Source organism: Amphiprion ocellaris, chromosome 1 (assembly GCF_022539595.1).
Source record: "Amphiprion ocellaris isolate individual 3 ecotype Okinawa chromosome 1, ASM2253959v1, whole genome shotgun sequence".
Taxonomy (NCBI): Eukaryota; Metazoa; Chordata; class Actinopteri; family Pomacentridae; genus Amphiprion; species Amphiprion ocellaris.
Window position 1 is genome coordinate 14472281 of NC_072766.1, and position 20760 is coordinate 14493040.

The window sequence follows — 20760 nt, forward strand, 5'->3', positions numbered from 1 at the left end:
GAAAATATACATAAAAATGAGAAAACACAGCTCTTCTTAGCAACTCCAAAATGTGCACAGGATGAAATGAAGTTCACACCACGTCGTTTTTGTTTGTGGTGGAGCAGTTACTGCTTGTGCTTTGGTTAAAGCGAAGAGTGCCAGAAGTTTATTAAAGTATCAAAGACATGATCATGATTGAAAATGGATGGACGGGTGGCTAAACACATCACATCATAGCTGTGGAGTCCTTCCAGCTCCTGGGGACTACAATCTCTCAGGACCTCCTGAAAAAGGCTCAGCAGAGGATGTATTTCCTACGACAGCTGAGGAGACATGGCCTGCCACATGAGCTGTTGATCCAGTTCTACACTGCAGTCATACAATCTGTCCTGTGCACCTCTGGATCAACCACACAGCAGGACAGAAACAGACTACAGCCCATAGTACGGACTGCAGAAAACATCATCAGAGACCCCACTCACCCTGGACATTTGGACTACAGTGCCCTGTACACAAAAATCACCACTACTGTGTTTATAGCAATTACCATTTTGCTAATGTGTTCATACATTCCAGTCTAGCTGTACATTTCTGTTTATATTGTGTTCTATTTTACTACTATTTCTTTTTCCTCCCTGTTCCTCTTTCTATTGTTTATTTTTTATTATTCTCTTCCATATTCCTAGGATGACACCAACAGCCGAAACCAAATTCTGTGTATATTGTGTACTTACTTGGCCATTAAAGCTGACTCTGATCACTTTTCTGTCTTTGGTCTAGGCAAGAGGAAAGGGGGCCACAGAAAATTGGACCTTCCTAGCGTACTTGTGGAGATGCAGGCTGAGGAGGAGTGGAGTCATGCCCAGCATGATGAGAACATCTGGTTGCTCCTCAGCGAGGCAAGAGAGAATGAAGCTGGCCCAGAATACTGCCTTCAACCAGTCATTCCTGGGTGTGCTGGGGCAGCTGGGGTAGCTGGGTAGGCAGTGGGCAGCCGGCGAGTGTGAGCGAGTCCACCTCCCATAGACTTGAGATTTACAAGTGCTGGTCATATAATTAGAATATCACGAAAAAGCTTGTCTTTTGGACAACTGTCAGGTCAGTAGTCTTCCCCATGATTGTGTAGCCTACAGAACTAGGCTGAGAGACCATTTAAAGGCCTTTGCAGGTGTTTTGAGTTAATTAGCTGATTAGAGGTGTCTTCAATATTGAACCTTTCTACAATATTCTAATTTTCAGAGATACCAAATTTGAGATTTTTGTTAGTATTCAGGTATAATCATCAAAGTTAAGAGAAATAAACATTTGAAATATATCAGTCTGTGTAATGAATGAGTATAATATACAAGTTTCACTTTTTGAATGGAATTACTGAAATAATGAACAACTTTTTTCATGATATTCTAATTATATGACCAGCACCTGTAGTTGTATATAGTTTTACTTTTAGCCCTCCACTGTAGGAGAGGCCCACCACAGTTTGTACTTTGCACATTGTAAATAGTTTTGATTTTGCTGCTGACTAATAAACTATTTTGTGACTTATGTGATTGCATCATAACTTTTCATTTTGTCTGTTAAGACACTGGTAGGAAAAGAGTCAACAGTCTGAACCAAACAATTCTATATTCCCTAATAATGTATTTGTGTTTAATGGGATTTAACATGTTTTAACACAAACTCCTTTATGGTTCATAATTCTGGTGACTGAATTACACCAAAGCAATACTGATTTATCAAACTGGAATTTTCTTAAAACAGCTGTTTTAATGTTTTGGCGTTTAATTTTTTATTTAATCTTGCTAACCTTCACAAACAAACAATAGCATAGACACATCTACAAAAGTTTATTGTCAGAATTGCATTAAAGAAAACAATAGCGGTCCGGGGACAGAAAAACAGAAGTATAACAAGAAGAACAACTTTTAACTTTTGCATGACACGTAGTGCATCAGTGCATCCTGTACATCTCTGCCCTCCTCCTCTACACCTTGTGCCACTGCAGGCTCATGTGCTGCTGCTTCAGGTAAATCCCATGAAGTCTCATCAGAGAGCATCTGAAACACATACACAGCATACATATTTTAATACCTAATAGCGACAAACTGCAGCCATTACAGGGTCGTTCACAGGACTGATACACGATAGCTAGCGAACTAGCATTAGCTTACCCTTATATGTCGTCTCGTTCATATCCTCTTGTCTTCAGCTTGATACTGCTGTATCGCCTCCCAAACTCTCCTGTGTGTCTCCTGAGTGTTTCGACTCGCCGCTCTCAGCTTTCTCCGACTCTTCTGTTACTCTGAATCTGACAGAAAGCCACAGACCGAGCAGCAGGTGTACTATCGCCTCCATGTACATTGTTGCATTGCGTTTGTGTCGCACAAAAATGACGGTAAGGGACTTTCGGGCCACCGTGCTATGACGACTCAACCCACGATGAGGTGGTACTCAATGTAATGGAAAAACAACTAAACCGAGACGAGCCGTGGCGCGCCGAGTAGATGCTAAAGGAAATGCTAAAGGAAAATTTGTCTTGCACCGCATGTATCAACATTTGGGAAAGAGGACCGAGTCTTTAGCGGTTGCTAATAAAGTTTTGTTTTATTGAGTATCCAAACCAACGTAGAGGTGAATAGCGCCACCCAGTGTATCGGAATGTGTTCACAAGCTCTGCGTCAATCCATTATCTGGAATCGATTTGCCTTGACTTGATGTGCAGGGTAACCAATCAGGTGTTAGGATCCGCCCACCGACTTTGACGGGCGAGGTTGACAGATAAAATAAATTCATGATCCACTGCAACGCAAGGACCATGAAATAATTAATTAAATAGTGAAATAATGAAATATGTTTTTTACTTAAAATAATTGTTATTTTAATAAATTAATGACATATTTAATAACACATTTATGTATTTAATTCCAATTTTAATTAATTAATGACATATTTAATGCCAATTTTAATTAATTAATGACATATTTAATGCCAATTTTAATTAATTAATGACATATTTAATTATTTAATGATATATTTATTTAATAACACATTTAAGTATTTCATTCCAATTTTAATTAATTAATGAAATATTTAATTCCAATTTTAATTAATTAATGAAATATTTAATTCCAATTTTAATTAATTAATGACATATTTAATTAATTATTTAATGATGTATTTATTTATTTAATTTTGGCACTTTTAGTCCTCCATAAACAAAAGCCTTACAAAGCATTATAATTGTCAGAGCAAGAAATAAAAGGCACTTTGACATTTTATCAACAGTGGAGTCATACATTATTTATCTGGAGAGTTTATATCAGATTGCAGATACTAAGGCCGAGCAGAGCAGCCATTTTACATCCCCGTCCCTTCCCTGTGTTTTATGATAAATGTTCTCAAAGTGCTCTGCATTTTACCCAGAGTGCACATAAACTACAGGCTAGCTAAAGCCATAACTCTCCAAGACCCACTCTCACGATTGCAAGCACCACTCCACAGATTCTTATTCACAGTCCCAATACGCCCTCACAGTCAGACTCAGTCTTCCTCCTTTTTAAAATAATCCCAACCACAACTGGATTGTTAATGTAATCAAGGCTTACTAGTACTATTGATATTGAATATAGTGCATTGTTTTCCATCAAGTCAGAATAATAAAGTAGCGTGACAACCATTTATTTACACTTTGCAACACCTTCTAATGGCAGAAATATTGTATATTCTTTACTTGCATAAAGTCTGCCAAAAATAGTGCATAATAAAAATTATACTGTTGTGTAAACTTTGTAGAGTTGGAACATACTTTACTTTAAACTGCTGCTTTAGCTGCTTTTGTGCTTCTGTGAAACATAAGTGTCTAAAGCTGCTACAGAGTCACTTTGAAGTAGTTAGCACATGTTTAGAGAATCTATCCTATTTCTTTTTCTTTGGTCAGAGGTCACAACAAAACAAGTGTTCAAAAATAGGATTTCTTCATTATGTTTATTGATTGAATAGATTATTCAACTATACAAAAATTACTTCATCCATTGAGGATTGAAGAGGCACCAGTATATTTTGTGTGTTTTTTCTTGAGAACAAAACAGTCATGCTCCCCACCCTCATGCACAGCACTTAAAATGATGCATTTCAATAAACAAGAGCGGCTTAAAATACTTCACCAATTATTGGTCACAGTTTACATTATACATGGCCATTGTGACCAATATGGGAACTTTAATACTGAGGGAGGCCAAGGGTCTGGTCTCACTGTTATCGTGTAGGGATGTAGGGTCAGAGTTCACCTGACCTGCAGCTGCAAAATGAACACATCAAACCGGTGTCTAGAGAATCACTGACTATTCCATAAACCTGCACTTAAACCAATTAAGACCGACCCTCGATTAAGGTTTGTTGTCTCTCTCTTTTAATGAGAGAAAAAGAATTGAGTGGGAAAAAAAACAAACCCCTTTATTAATTTTCCCAGCTTCCAAATCCATGCAGAGACTGGTGCATAAATCACAATAAGATGCAATTAGCTTAGCTACATCCATGGATGGAAAACAAAAAGACAAAGAAAAAGCCAAAAACACAAACAGTACATAAACAATGTAAATGTTGGGACTGTGATAAAGTACCATCTGAAAATGGCCTGAGGTTATTAAAAGAGCTGGATATGGTGCCATCACTCAGTCTTTTTTGCCCCATTTGTCCCAGTGGCAACTCATGGTAATGCCAAGAAAAAAATCCGCAATGGCCCAAAAAGTAATCCACCTGTATTATATAAAACACTATGATGAATGATGACTTACATAGTTGTTTTGTTTTTTGTATAGATTGAGATTGCATCACTCTAATCCACCTTTAATTCCTGAGAAAATTTGACGTCAGCTGGTTAATATGGCTACCTGTAAAGGTTCAAAAAGTGTAGCTGGAATCAGACTGGAGTCATGGAAAATGTAGAGTGTAAAGGTTTTTTTCTCAATAGAGACATTTTTGTCACTCCCACAAAACAGGTTTTAACTGGTGCCAAAATGATAAAAATTGAGACGAAAGATGCATCTGTTTTTTTCTAATCAGTTTCACAAATTCAGGCTTCATTGACTCAAGGGTAATAGACTATTTTGTATGTCAAATGGTCAAAAATACCGGCAAATTACAAAAATGTCTGACAAATACGTTATCACAGACTCACTGCCTTTACTGTACATGGACTGATCATACTTGGTGTTGTGCAGTCTCCCCACCCCTCCAAAGGCCCAATTTGAGCCAGGAAAACACTGACAGTATATGTATTAATTCTGTATAGTGTTTGACCAATATGGTGTAAGAAACTAGAGGCCTCTGTCATGTATAGCCTGTTCTGTCTGGGCATGTTTGCTCAGCTGGAAGTAATGTTTGCCCACAGGATGACTGGATAAGAGTGTTTCTCATCTGCATACATGTTTGACAGGGACTTTGAAGGCAGTGTTTTGACAGAAATGTGTGGGAAATTTTAATGGGGTATGAAAGAGCAATTTCTGTCCAAACATTGGAGCCTAAAAAGAAATCACCTCTATTCCATTGCATGTCACAGTTTTGCTGTGCACTTGAACAGGTTCTTAACTTTTGACAAATGAAATTGATGTGCAAAGTGGTAAAGAGAAGCTAACATGTTTTTAAAAGAATAGATAGCTACTTTTACCTTTGTCCAGTAATTCAGTGACTTTGTTTTTTTGACTTAGAAAGTATTTGCGCGGCTCACAAATTACTGTTTATTTTAAAATAAGTCTGGAAAGATATCCCTTTTGAAGAATTTATTGTCAGATTTATTTTAACATACTCATCAGTAGCAGAGAATTAAATCTGAACATGGCAATGCAATATGTTCCTCTATAGATTCATTTAAAAATAGAAATATTTCAAGGCTTTTTTCATTTTGAGTGAACAGGATGACCTGAGTGGCTAAAGTGACTTTCCATGGATGCAGTTACACTGTAATTTTCAGGGATTAGTGGCAGAGCTGAATTCAGACAGGGATATCCTGCCACTGAGTGTTGCTGTGTGACAACTGAGCAGCTGTTAAAAAAGCAATTTCAGTGAACTTCAAATTAGCTGTTGTGCCACAGCAACAAGACAGGCATCTGGCCATTTTCACAGACCCGGTCGGCCTCTTCAGAAGAAATTCTACCGCGTTGTTTGAATGGACAGAAAGATGTGCGGGAAGAGCTTGTGGATGTGCTAATGATAGATGTTGGTTGCGCTGACGTCACATGGTCACACGCCTGGAATGCTGTCTGGGTCAGGTCTTACCACCATTTCCTGGTGGTTTGTGGATGGCTGGTCAACATTATGAGGGGATCCAGAGGCTGCTGGACCTCCTGACAGGAGTCCTACTGTACTCAGATCTCTGCAGTGGTCCCCAGCTGAACCTCTTGGAGAACCTCAACTGTGCTGGCCTCAGTCTACCCGAAAAGCACCCTCATGCTGGAACCAAAACCCTGGGTTTCATTTATAGTCAACATCTCCGTGTTCTGTGCTGAACACCCGCACCTCTTTGTTGGCACTCACTGCTACTCCTGTCTGCCTTTCTTTCTTTTCTCTTCCCATGGTCAGACTTGAGTCTTTATTTCAGAGTTTTACATTCTCCTCTAGGATTAGAAACTCTGCCTGCCTCACTTGTGAAAGTCACCCCGTTTGCCAAGAGTGCCAGAGCACTGGAAATCTAATGTGCTGCTTTTGTTACAGAGAGTCGGATTTAGGGAAGGATGTGGGGGGAAAAAAAGTGATGGGCAAATGAGGGATTTAGAGAGCATAAGGTCTGAGGTTGAAGAACTGGAATAGTTGTTTTTACCTCCTACTCTTACTTTGTGGTCTATGGACAGCTGGGCAGGCTTGTCTGGACAAATATACCATTATGCTTTACCATCTGTCCCTTTGGAGATGTACAAGTCACCGTGAACTTAAAGGGAGGTTTTTTTTAATTGATACTTGGATGATACATCACTTGGGACCCAAATAGATTTTGCATAATGACCAATGCTTTAATCCCAAAGGCAGTTCTTTTTTAGATACGCCATATGTGACCTTTTCTCGGGCACAGATGACCCAAAGAGGCTGGTCCTCTAACCTTCCAGACCTTTAGGACCCTGGTCTATACGGGCTTGCTGGGAGGTCAGGAAATGTAACCTACAGGCAATTGGTTCATTCTCAAGAGTTCTAGAAATTAATAAATGAAAATGATTGATTATTATGTTTTTAATGAGCAGGTAGGAAATTCTCAACATATGCTGGTGACACTTTGTACATGTTAATTAATAAAACAAAGTCGATCAGTGTAATGATGAACATCTGAGCCTCAACCAGCGTTTGAATGAAACAAACAAACAAAAAAAATCTCCAGAACATAACCAAAGTATTCAAGCTTTAAGAATAATCTCAGTCTTTCTGCTCTCACTCCAAATATCCTTGTTCTCAGTCTCCTCTGTCTATCCATGCCCTCGCTATATGCCCTCTCCTGGGGCCTGAGGGAGCCTTTTGATATGCCCCCTCTCTCTTGGCAAGGTTGTATTTCTTCATTAGGCCCTCTGGGGGCTGCCAGAGTCCCAGAGGATGTCAGAGTACATTAATTCTCATCAGGACATGGGTCCTCTCAGGTGTGAATGGCAGCCAGCAGCTGTCGACAGGGCTCTCTCAATCCTATCGCAACTCATATATCACCCACTGCATGCACACACATATGCATATACACACGCACAGAGGCATACACACACATATACACACAGATAACAGTGTGTGTGCAAAACGAAAAGCCAGACACACATGCAAGTAGGCTGCTGAAAGAATCATCACACACAGAGGAAGATTTACGCTGAAATCACTGGTATATGAACGTATCTCAATTTAGGACCTGACCCGTGATAATTACAAAAGCAGCCATATATCTTAAAGTCTTTAGGGGGATAGAATGCCGTCTCTGCTTAATTTTCCATGTGAGTAAATTTGCTGGGTGCATTTGAAGAGCCTTTATGATTGCCTCATAGCCTCACCATGGACCGTCCTAACCACTGTAGGAATAGATCACATAATCTCTGTCTCCTTTCTCTCCTGTGTCTCTCTCGTTTTTTTTTTCTTTTGTAGCATGACATAGCCCTGCACGTGTTTACCCAGATATTTTCTCTAGTAATTATATAAAGTAATGCCTCCCATTGCGGTTGTTATGGCTCCCTGCAGACGTGTATACAAATTACTCATATTTGCTCTGTGGTCAAAGCCGTGAGCTGTCCCACAAGACTATGGTTTTACATTATGAAGGTCTGCCTATTAAAGCCATTTGTTAAGGTCTTCACTCCTGGGAAGAGGCAGCTCCATATGACACTAAATGAAAGAGGTTAGCCGTAGAAGTGAGCTGTTAATTACTTCAGTTTGTTATACAAGGCTTCACATTGGATTCTGACTCGACAGCCAAGCCTTAATCCTCATGTAAACCCAGACAGTGCTCCAGAGCGGTGGAAATTGCCCCTTCTGCTCATAGCAGCATGTACATGTTAAAAGATGTGATGGGGTAAATCTAGGGGGCTTTAAGACCTGTCCAGGATGATTACTCCTTCCTATTATTATTTTGTCATCCTATGATTATTTTGTCATCATGGAGCCATATTTTCCAGTGCCTATGGTTTTTATGAATAAGTTATCTGTACTCTCTGTTACTGACTCAGTGTTACTGTATGGCAGTGGGTTGCTACTCTTCCTCAGTTCCATGCCATTTCCTTTGGTCTTTTACTGTCCTTTATTCAGTTTTTGTCTCTAATTAGAGAAATGCAGACGTAAAATTAAGGATTTATCCAACTGACGCTGAAGGACTTAGCAGTAGTCTATGTAGTGAGAAAGACTGAGAATTTGTAATGCACATGTCTGTTTTTTGCATACAGTTATGTCAAGAAGAGAGGACTTAAATTGTTGCAGCAAAATGGAAATGAAATGCCGGATGGCCTCACTTCCACCTTTTTATTTGGGTGAAGTGGAGCTCTATACTATGGTGGCCGAGAGGTGCAAACCAAATTTACATAATGCAAAACACTTTTACAAAGCTTGAGACAAATTTACATTTAGGAAAACATTTTTACATATCATAAAACACAATTACAAGTTCTGAAACAAATTTACATTTTAGAAAAAAAAATGTACAAGATGCAAAACACATTTACAACCTCCAAGACAAATTTACAAGTGACGAAACACTTTTACATATCCAAAAACAATTTTACAAATTAAATTTAACCGGAAAGGGAATGTCCCAACTCCGGTGTTGAACCGGAAGTGACAACAAGGAGCGGCTAATGCAACTTTTGGTTGTTGTTGATGGTGAACCAAGATGGACAGCGAGTGGGTGATGTTTTACCCGTTTTGTGGGGAACATATGAGCCTATTGACGCGGTTTTGTTTTTCGTGTGGTCGGTCTTTAGAGTGTTTAAATGGTGCAGATCAGACCGACAGAGTGCAATAGCCGCTCCTTGTTGTCACTTCCGGTTCAACCCCGGAGTTGGGACATTCCCTTTCCGGTTAAATTTAATTTGTTAATTTGTTTTTGGATTTATAAAAGTGTTTTGTCGCTTGTAAATTTGTCTTGGAGGTTGTAAAAGTGTTTTGTATTATGTAAATTTGGTTTGCACCTCTAGGCCACCGTACTATACTCCTTCTAATCTTCACTGCTTAGCCTGTGAAGCTCTGTGCTGCTTTAACTTCTGACAGGGACTTTGTTTTCTCACTGGTCCGGAGGAGAAAAATCTTAGGCCAGAACCAACCACCCTCTTACAGAGTAAAGTACTGAAGACACAAATATGTGGGTGTTCGCTGATAATTTCAGGAAAAATCATCCTTGTCAGATTGAATCAAATGATGTTTATTTTACCAAAAGAAAATGTGTGTCTGATCATAGAGAGGGATCGCTCTGTTGTCTATGCTTACCTGCTTCGAGATGTTGAACATGGTGCTGGAACAGGATAACAGAGGGATGGAGGCATAAAGACACAGTGGGAGTGAGGACACTAGTCTCATTCATTGAAACAGCCCTGGTTGAAGCAGCTTCTAAATCTTTTGAAGCTCTTGTGTTGATGGTGGCTTGGCAAAGCTTTCACTCCCCAGACAGACGGAGGGAAGAGACGTTTTAGCGAAGAGAGCAGGAACGAAAAAGGAGTGCAGCCTCCCACTCAAGGTCACTCTTCAAATCAAGCAAACCATACTGGAGGCCAAGTGAGGGTGTACTGGCTCAGAGCACCCAATCACACTGGGGTTCAACTAACACACCCCATCACTCTCTCCGCTGCACCCACTGGGGGAGCCAAGCTTTGGGTTACAAATGAACAATTACCATGGTCTGAGTTATGCTCTTTTCACCTCTTTTCATTTAACTTTGTTTATCTTGTATCTCACGGTTTGCTTTAAGAGTGAACTGCCATTCCCAGCCAAAACAATCTCTGTTACTCAACACAGTCATAATACAAAAGAGAAGTGGAGAGCCTTTGAACAATGGCTCTTTTTATGAACTTCTGGTAGTTATTCTAAAATGTGTTATACGTTTTTTGTTTTATTTCTTAACTTGTCTGGAACAGAAAGAAAATGTGTCTTTTTCTTCTTTCTTTTGATTTTTGAAGCATGGTGTGTCAAGGTTCTGTGCTGTGAGGCCACACCCTAGTCTTCATCATTCCCAGCTGTCAGTGAACCTGCACTGGGCTGCCCAGTCACCTCATACATTTCATCTGTGCACTGGAGCTCGGCATTCTGCATTTAGACTCAGGAAAGGGAAAATCAGAGAGGCCAAATTAGCCATCTACATACCCAAATTTAAATAGTTGCGTAATTGTTTGAGTGTGTGGCACCATGATTGAATTTCACGTGGTTGAAATTCTAGTTTGCAAATTGTACTGTTCTTGTTTGCTTTGCAGCCCACACTAAGTCACTTTCACTGGCATAGCCAATGAAAATCTTGTTTTGGGAAGATACTGTTTATTTAGCAGATTTTGCTATGTGGCAAAGATGTTTTTGTGGAGTTGACAACTGGCACACTGGCTACAACGGAAATATTTCACAGCCTGTCTTACTGGTGACACTTGTTTTGTACAGTATAATGCTGTCTCACCTGCTGTTTATTTTGCAGAATAATAGCCAAGGTCTAATTGTGTTATTCACACATATTGTAAGTGAGGAATTGAGTTCTGGGAAGTCTCTTAGTGCAGCAGCTGTATGATCCTCACCTTTTCCTTGTAACTTTAGTGCAGTGTCAGTAATGCTTTGGACCATGGCCCAGACACCCATGCAATGTGACAGGATAGTCCTATTAAGGTTTCCTAATCAAGTCTCCTCCCTTCCTATTCCCCGTTTTTCTGCCTTCACAGAAAACTAGTGTTTTGGCAGAGAGCTCTGTGCTAAGGATTCAAGGCTGTGTTTGTATTGGATGTGGGCCAATAGCCTCTTCTATCTGCCCTCCTTTCCCATATGGGATGGTTGCTGCAAAGCAGCTAAATGCAGGGGCAGTCATTACTTTGTCTCAAAGAAGATTCTCCATCTTTCCGTCACTTTGTCATCAACTGTAGGAGATGGAGAGAGATATTGTGGCAATGCAAGAGAAGCACACAGTTAGGGAAATAGGTATGAATTATATTTAAGGTTCATACTCATCTCATGAATAGAAAGAGGCACATTTGTTTAATCTATCTGTGGTAATGCCACTTGCATTCGTCTTGAACTATTTAGTACATAATGTTTGGTTCTGTATGAGTCTTTGGTTCTAGTGCGTCCTGTGATCCAGGAAATTACTGAGTTGTCTATATATGTCTACAAACTTACAATCCCACAACAGGCATTCTGTCGTTTGGGAGGGAACATGAAAATCGAAGAAAAGAAAAAAGAAAGATCGAAGGAGATTCACTTAAGCAAGGATTCTAAGCCTATTTTAGACATTTCTACCAACTTCAAAAAAAAAAAAAACAACTCACCAGATACACTTGCCAGTGCACATCTGGATCCATGCAGTTCTCCTCAGTCTTCTTCGCAGTCTACACCTGTCCCAGGCTCCCATTCACGTTACCAGTATAACCCACTTCTCTTTAGTTTCTCTAAGATGTGTTGACAGTCAACAAAACATTGAATCATGTTGTCATTTACACTGAAAGTACTTTCAGGAACGGCATTGTTACTAGTCTGTAGTTCAAGCATAAATCATTCATCATTCATTATGCCATCTAAAGTTTTCATCTATTTAAAATATACTTTGTTATATTTAGATGGAGTTAGCTGTGTTAAATCCACTGCAGCCATCTAACCTGTGCCACAGCTGCAAAGGACTGTAACCTCCTATGGGTATTGGTATGTAATCCTTAGTTTTAAACAGGTTTCTGAATTCTTGGACAGATTTTTGATCCTGTGGTAAGTAAATGTAGTGTAAGGGAGTTGATTATGCCTTCCTCCACCATAACGCTGAATAAATGACTGTAGCAGTATGCCACAGCCCTATTTAGTTCTGCCCACAACCATTCCATTCACTGATTGTGTACACTGAAACCAGCGATGATGCTCTTTCTGTTTAGCTTACTTTTGCCAGGTTTTTGCTATCCAGCATAAATCTGGCAAACTTTAGGTTCTCCTTGCCATGGTCACACCTCACTTTAGATGGCAAGCCGAAGTTCTGCACTCCTTGCTGGAAAAGCCACGCTGCACTGAAAACTATATTGTTATCAAGACATTCCAGATGCACAATGGTTTCAACTATAGCCATGAAACACCTTCCTCCATCTCACAAGCTTGTAAAATGCTGTCAATATGCCTGTCAAGAAGATGACAGATGGTAAACAGAATTGTGTACATTATTTTGCTCATGTGCTTGCCCTTTGTATACCACAACTCACCCAACATGTCAGACTTTATTTTGCTGCAGTTGTCCCAAATCAATAATAAAGCAGGTTAAAATGAAACTATATGAAAAATATTCTCTCTATGAAGTTATGCCCCATTTTACAGAGGTCAAATTTACAATCTTTGCCTAAATTATAAAGCAAATTTAGGGGTTCAAGCAGTATGGCACATTTTGTAGGGATTTTATAAAATGGTGCAACATTTTTTGCTTCCTCAAAATTGGGTCCCAACCCTTTACCAAGTTTGGTTTGATAGATCAAAGTGTTGTCTATAATCCCGCTTTCTGTTTGGTGGCTTTGCTACCAATTTTGTTTGGCTGAGACCAATCAATCAATCAAGATTTATTTATAGAGCACTTTACAACAACATAAAAGAAGACCAAAGTGCTTTCTATCAGCATGATAAAACAATACAATTTGGTTACTACAAAACCATAAAAACATAAAAACCATAAAACCATGAAAATCATAATACCATAAAAACTGTGAAACCATAATGCAGCACAGATTAATCAGTAACATTTAAATAAGGCATTTTGGGACAGCATGAAAGTAAAAGTGCTAGGACTCAAAGGCACGTGTGAAACTGAGACAGATGAACACTTTTGAAAATTAAGGGGCCATTTGACAACTTTTGTGAGACTTTATCTAAAGACCATATGTAAAAATTTTTAGAAAGATTTTTTCAGATTTTTATCCAGTAAGGGAAAGCCAATATAGTGGAAACTGACATAATAAGGTGCTTTGAACTCGACTTATCCAAAGAAAGGAACTGTATTTCATTTTTGAAAATCAGGCATATGACTTAAAAGTTATTTGCATAAAAACACCCCCAACTTTTACTGGTGATGTGAGAGCTTGAGGTGCAGACATGAAACTTGATGAAAAGAATCACCTTATTTAGTTGGAGGTCAAGGATTCCCACATAAACCAAGAGTTTGTGATGGAGTTTCGGAGAACACACTTCCTGGGTGAAATTGATCAATGGATAGACTACCTGAAAAACTGTCATGATGTCGTGACGAACTCAGAAACTTTATTGATACCCAATCAAATTCAAGCTACCACTTTAAGCTAAAGCTTGATTTTAACTGAAGCCTACCTTCAGCTGTTTTATAACAACCTAAAATATTTACTCTCGCTGATGGCTTTTGTTGCCACTTGCAGGATGTGTTGACTGTGCATTGAAAACATTTAATCTAATTAAGTGTTAGTAGTTTACATTAATATAACACGAGGTGCAAGTAAAATGTTTAGAGACCGTGCCTATAAAATTCCAAAACAGTACCTGATTTATACTTGGCCATCATCCCTGTTGAAGTAGTCTTCTTGTGCAGCAATGCCAGCTTTTCTGAAGCTGGATAACCTAAACTCTGTCAAATCCTTCAACTTCAGTATCATTTTGTGGAAGAAAACACAGGGAGCCATATCTTGCAAATAAGATGGGCAGGCAGTGACATTTGTATTGCGGTAAAAAATAAGAAACATAAAAAAATGGTAATCACTGCACTGTGATTATAGCACACTGTAGCACCCATGTTGTTGCGTCACAGCTCAGGTCATTTGCGGTCAAACGAGAAGTTGCCCATGAGCATTTTTGTGTAACATGGATCCTGCTGTTGAAAGTACAGTGTCGCACAGTGTCCGGACTTGTGACAGTTACTGCTTGGACGTGTTGCTTTTTGACTGTACCATTTATAATAGGAATAAACATAGCCAGCTGACAACTGTAGTGCAAATTGTGAATTGTCATGCCATTATAAGTAGAATTATAATGGCATGACACAGTAAACTGGAAAGATGTAGCTAATTTTAATAAAATTTTACATTTTGCAGGAATTAATGGAAATTTGTAAAAATTATGGATAAATGTAGTCATCTGTAATTTAATGGTAGATTTATGATGACCCCTTTTCCTTCTACTGAACTAAAAAAAAGACAAAAAACAAATATACAAACAATGGGATTTGCATGTGATGGCAAAAAAATATCAGTGTGATGGTCAGACACATGGGACCGGTGCTACCTATTACACCATATACTGAGTGAGGGAACCCTTTCAGAGTGTTTAGCTCTAGCTGTGGCATGGAGTACCCTGTCTGACTCTGTGCCTCCCCACATTTTAACCAGGCGTCCCAGGCGGAGTGCAATTGATTTTGGCAGTGGATGGAATAAAGATTGATTGAATCAGAATGGAAAGGACCTTGCTGGAGGATCGACCATGCAGTAACCCTTGAGCTGTGGACGCCTTTGCCAAGAAAGTACTCACAGTTATTCTAGCGTAAGGGGCAATGCGATTAAAGCCCGTAGCTTCCACACACCGAACACTGGGGGTGGAGAATGTGTTCTATGGAGAAATTACACATGTGACCACTAGACTGTGGTTTTACTGTTAATTAGAAGATTGTCTAATATCTACTTCACTGTGGTCTGGGATGATGAGGGAATGGAAACAGGCGCGGAGAGATGTATTGAGCTGAACACACTGTAATAACAGACACTGTGAAAATACTAAATATATGTGGTCTAGTCTTTTCTTTCTGTATGGCGTCTGTTAAGTGTAAACTTACTCTCATCAAATCGAAGTTAAACAGGTTTTGGCTTTTAGTGTCGGTGTAGCGAAACAGGGAGACTGGCCAAAAGTGGGGAAGCGTTACTTATTCAATATACAGCCAAGCTTTTTTCTTTGACTGCTGCTAAGAAGTAGCTGGTTTTTGCAGTTAGTTTGATTCGAGCATTTTGCAAGCTGTAGCTCAGGGGGATTCAACAGTTAACAAGTGTGGTCGTTAAAAGCTTGACAGTGTTATATTTCTACAATTATCGGATTACCGTATAACTGGCATATCAATTGTGTTGCCTTCACAAACTTTACTTCAACATAAACACCATCAGGGAGGTCCCTGTCACCTCTTTATTTGCCAAGTGTGTGATGTGTCATTATGAGTGTGTATTTACAGCATGCTCGGTTTTCTACCCAGGGACCTTGTCTAACACCTGTCAGACAGCAGTTTCACCAGAGACAATCAAAGAGCGGCGCGTGGCATGTTTGATGTCTACTCAAACATAATGTGCTGTGAAAACATCCCTACGCTCCACCAACGCTAAGTCTTGCTCGGTCTCTCTGGTGCTGGTTCCTCTCTACTCATATGCCTGCAAGGCTTGCATTATCCCTGTTTTATACTTCTTAATGCTCACACACTCAAGTGAAACTGTGAACAGATAAGCAGGCCTGGAGCTACTAAACAGATGCATCTGTTGCACATACACTGCAAATTGTTTTATGTTTGTAACTTACACAAGTCTGTAATTCAGTATTTGCCAGAGTTTTATTGAGCAAACATTTTTGTCAATATGTAAATATCAAACTGAAACTATAACTGACTTCAACAAACGTGCATTACAAGTAGAGCAGGTGTGTAAAGCAGTAGGAGACTCACCTTTTTAAATCTGAAACATTGTATATACACATTTTCTTTGTAGTTTTCTTTTGTAAATTCCAGGGTCATAGCCTTATATTATCAGGATAGCATAGACCAGCCATCAGCACAACACTATGCTATTAGGCCACAGTAAAAATGCAAAAAACTTCCCTGCTAGTCTTGAAGACAGCAAATTGTTGACAATTCTGTTGAGAGAAGGGACAGTGGTATTGAGACATAAAGAAAATCCAGTAGTTTGAAAAATCAGCATCATATGCTATAACTCATGAAAGAAACTACTGTAGCGCTCAGCTCTTGTAGTTATTGAACGTCCTTTTCATAGTTTGAACCAGGTATGTCCAAATGGATGCTTAGACCAAAACTGATCTATTTCTATTATATATTTCCTTGTATTTAATTTGACTAAGTAGTGTATTGCTGGATGATGTCTTTTTGTATGAAAGAAAAGTTTTGCCAGCTTCAACTTTTTCACTGAAATAAATGAAGGTGCTGCCTTTTCTACTCATTTGATTTTAGTAAGAACAGTTTCACCCTTGTCTTTGTACTGAACTTTATGCAGTCCACATGAGACAGAGGATCGTATCCAATGTAATTCATTAAAAAAAAAATTATATTTTTTTTCGTGCAGGTTATTTTTCAAATTAAGAGTATTACCCCTTTAATCTTTTTCTACCATCATGTTTAAGATAACCTTTGCAGAGATGTAGAATGTTCATGGAAAACAAGAGTTAACTCATAGCCGGGCTCTATGTACTACATCCGTCATTCAGAATAAAAATATTTTCTTTGGCAAGACTGACTGTGAGGAACAGCACTTGCCCAGTGCTGAGGTCTTTGAGCAGAAAGCTGAGCTATTCCCAGTGCTCCCTTTCATGATCCCCCAACTCTCTGCCTGTCTTCTGCTCTTTCTGTTACTTGAAATCATCCTCTCCTCTGTCTAAGAAGCCTTGCAGATGTACATGTGTGTTTCACATAGACTTTATCCTGTGTGTGGTGGGCTTTCTAGGCCGGACCACTTCAATGTGCCACTAAAAAGCCTGTGGTCTGCCAGTCAGAGTGAGTAGATTTATTCTTCTAGGTATGGATGTCTCTATATTATCCCTTCTGCACATTTTTCAGTTACAGTGAAAATAACCACAAATGACCAAGGCTAGCTAATCCACTATTTTCTTCATTGCTTAAACTGTCATTAGTAGAACAGTAGAAATGCGTTGATATATACATTAGATGACTTCATGAACTCAGCCTTTTCTTTTAGCAGTGATAGTCTCTACTTCCTAACTGGAAGTACACCTAGAGTCTAGCCCATTTCCAACTTGAAGTAGATATTTGCTTTCTGGGAAGGAAGGGAGGAAGAAGAACAGAACCTTGTTAAATAACCTTGATTTTGGTTCAAAATGAGCTCTTCTTAAAATTCATATTGAAATAAGTGCAAACATAAATATTACATATTTAAAGCCATAAATGCCCAAACTAAGCAGCAGTACTTTTGGAACACGATGAAGTGATACATCAGTACGCAGGAAACTGATGCCAGTTCAATTGTGCCATGGATGAGGGTTCAGACAGAATCTTTTAGTTTAATTTGTTCTTCAACATTTGCTCCTCTGTCTGGCTTGACTGACATATTCTATTCATTTCCTGAGGGTCCTTCTGAGCTCAGTTTGGCCAACTCTTCCCGTCACTTAAGCTGAAGATTGCATAACCTGGCCTTGGAGGCTGTGGAGCTTGTCTCCCTGCCCAGGACCTGAACTGTGCGTGTGTGTGTGCAGGGCACTGTAAATGAACCCAACTACTCCAAAATTTCTACATTTCACATACACTATTTTCTTTTATCTAACCCCTCCTTTCTAAATCTCTTTCTTTCTCCTCTTACCCAATTTTATACTGACCCCGGTGCTTGGTTGAGGTTCTGTTTGCCCAGCTGCATGGCTTATTTACCTGGGGTAGGAAAGTCCCATCAGACCTTCAGTAAAAAACACAGAATAAAATGTAATCTGAAAAGGAAAGGGTGAGGGTAAATCCACGGTCCGCCAGAGTGTGAGGAAAGTGAAGGTACTGGACCACTCCCAGGGCAGCCTGTTAAACCTTTGGGGCAAGGCCAATGAAAGCAGCATTTTAGGAATCTGAGACGTGGTCCCACACACTTCATGTCTCTCTCCTCTCACCAACACCAGTATCCGCCCCCCCTCCACCCCTTCCATAATATACACCCCATACCCATGTCCCCAAAGCTTTTCTCTTTTTATTTTCACAATTAAACAGGGAAAAATGTACTGCTCATGGAATGGACTTCCTTGCCCTTGGGCTTGTGTTGCAGTTGAGCAAAGGAAAGTTCTCAGGTTCAAGCCCAGATGGCACCTGTGGCTATGCAGTATCCCGTTGCTCTCTAGTTTCCCTTCCAGAGGTTAGGGATGGAGATTCCCTTGCCAATGCTCAGTCAGCACCACAAAAGTTCAACAACCATTTCTGGTTATATTCCAGGCTTCAGCCTCAAACTGACGGCAAAGCTGAGCCCTTGGATATTGCACATGAGCACTGACTATTGGGCTTTGGGTCCTTTCTGCAGTGGGATGGCTTAACACCTCATCAGCATGACTCAGGAAGTTTCATGAAAACTCAGGAAGTTATCTTAAAGTGGGTATTGGTTAATGAAGAGATAGAAATAAGAAAATTTAAGATTTCTTTAAAAGAAAAAAAAGAAATTAAGATCTATCCCAAAACATCAACAATGCAGACTAAGTTATGATGAATAAACTTTTATTTAAATAAGCTCTGTGAATTTATACAACTTCTGTGTGTTGTCTTGGTTATGTATTTGATATTATTTCCTTAGAGTCTCTTTAATAAAGTGCATGCATTTCTTTAAACCTTCTTTATGGTGGGGTATTAACAGCACAGAGCTCTGTTGTAATCCAGCAGGGGTATTGCCCCAGACGCTAAATGTCTTTACAGAGCAGTGACATTAGCTTGTTTATTGGTTGCAGGGGCGTAAAGATGCTATTGTTTTAATTGCTTTACATGCTCCTGGGATCCATGGAGATTACAGAGACTGCAGATGCCAGCATATTGGAAATGGGATAACAAAAGGCAACTAAAGAAAGCCAAAATATACATTAGCTAAATTTGATTTGTTTTGCCCTCACTTGAAAAAAATTGCTTATAGTAGTTATACATCTTTTAAAGGTGGTATATGTAAGTAGCTTGTTTTAAAAGGTCTGTTGCTGCTAACCAGCTTGGCCCAGCCCGTCCCATCACGAGTTTCCTTACCTGCAAGCTGACCAGGCTGCTGTCATGTAGCTGCATCTGAAGTGAGTCTTTCACGCTGCAGACGGACTTCAATTTAACCACTTGGATTACAGTTGGCAATGAAAGTGGTCTGTCTGATCAACTTCAGGATGATGTTTTTTTTTTTTTTGCTCTTGAGCCTTCGTGAGCTTGCTGTAGTGGCAGAGGAACCAGTTCTCCACATGCTACAGGTTCTAGTTGCCTGCAACAAATCTTCTAGAGACAAACAAAGACTGCCATTACCAGCTGTGTTTAAAGACAGTGGAGTTGGAGTCTATATGCTGGATAAGAGTCATTGGAGAGGTAGCTGAATGGTATCGATGCCCACCACAACCGCAACTTGACCAGCCTGCAAGTAGGAAAACACAAGACAGCACAGGCAGGGGGTTGCTGATTAGCAGCGACTGAACTTCCAGCATAAAATACTTACATTTAGCACTTCAATTGCATTGAAGGAAACCATGGAAGTTAGACAGGTTAAGCCTGATACTCAATATACACAACGCACATTATATAGACAGAACATAAATTATAGTTTGTGTCTTATGTGAGTTTTCTACTGGCCATGCTTCTCTTACACCTCTGCCATGACAGCAAATTCATCAAATTATTCTGATCCTCCAAAATGCTTTATAGACTGGAGATGAAGGCACTGGAAAAGCAACACTATTAGGTGTAAAACTGAAGTGACATTGATCAAATAATAATCAAATGACTACAGTTTAACTAATATTTGTTTGACTTACCTGCCATTGGCTGTAAATTTTACACAGCTTTCTCCTCACCTTTTGCTATCTCCATGTTTCACTATGGAAAAAAACAACAATAGCCTCCTGGTTACAAATGTACAACACTGAAAATTTCAAGTTTTGCAAAAACCTTGGATCATGCAGTAAGGAAGCCCTGCTAGTTTTCTTCGGTGAACTTGCAATTTTAATGACAGCACTCTGTGCCCTGGATGCAAATCTTCTACCAAAAATATTTCTCCAACGCTATTTTGTAAGAAGACCAATTGTATGTTCTCCTGCTTTGTTCTGCGAAATACAGCTGGGCCAGACTAGCCAAGCATTTCTTTCCCCTGTCGCAGAATGATAATGAGGAGCAGCCAGACCATTCTGTGCTGCAGAAGGATCTTGCTCTACGAAACTAAACTGGCAGTAATATGAATATTTTCTACCTGC

At 39.5% G+C, this 20760-nt stretch overlaps 1 long non-coding RNA gene across 1 annotated transcript; it reads right to left on the reverse strand.

Annotated features, from left to right (window-relative positions):
* Positions 1 to 1814: 1814 nt before the first annotated feature.
* Positions 1815 to 3187, reverse strand: LOC129347679 (uncharacterized). Its single transcript, XR_008599941.1, has 2 exons — positions 2154 to 3187; positions 1815 to 2039 (listed from the first exon to the last, which is right to left on the reverse strand). It is a non-coding gene; the product is annotated as an uncharacterized LOC129347679 (long non-coding RNA).
* Positions 3188 to 20760: the final 17573 nt, after the last annotated feature.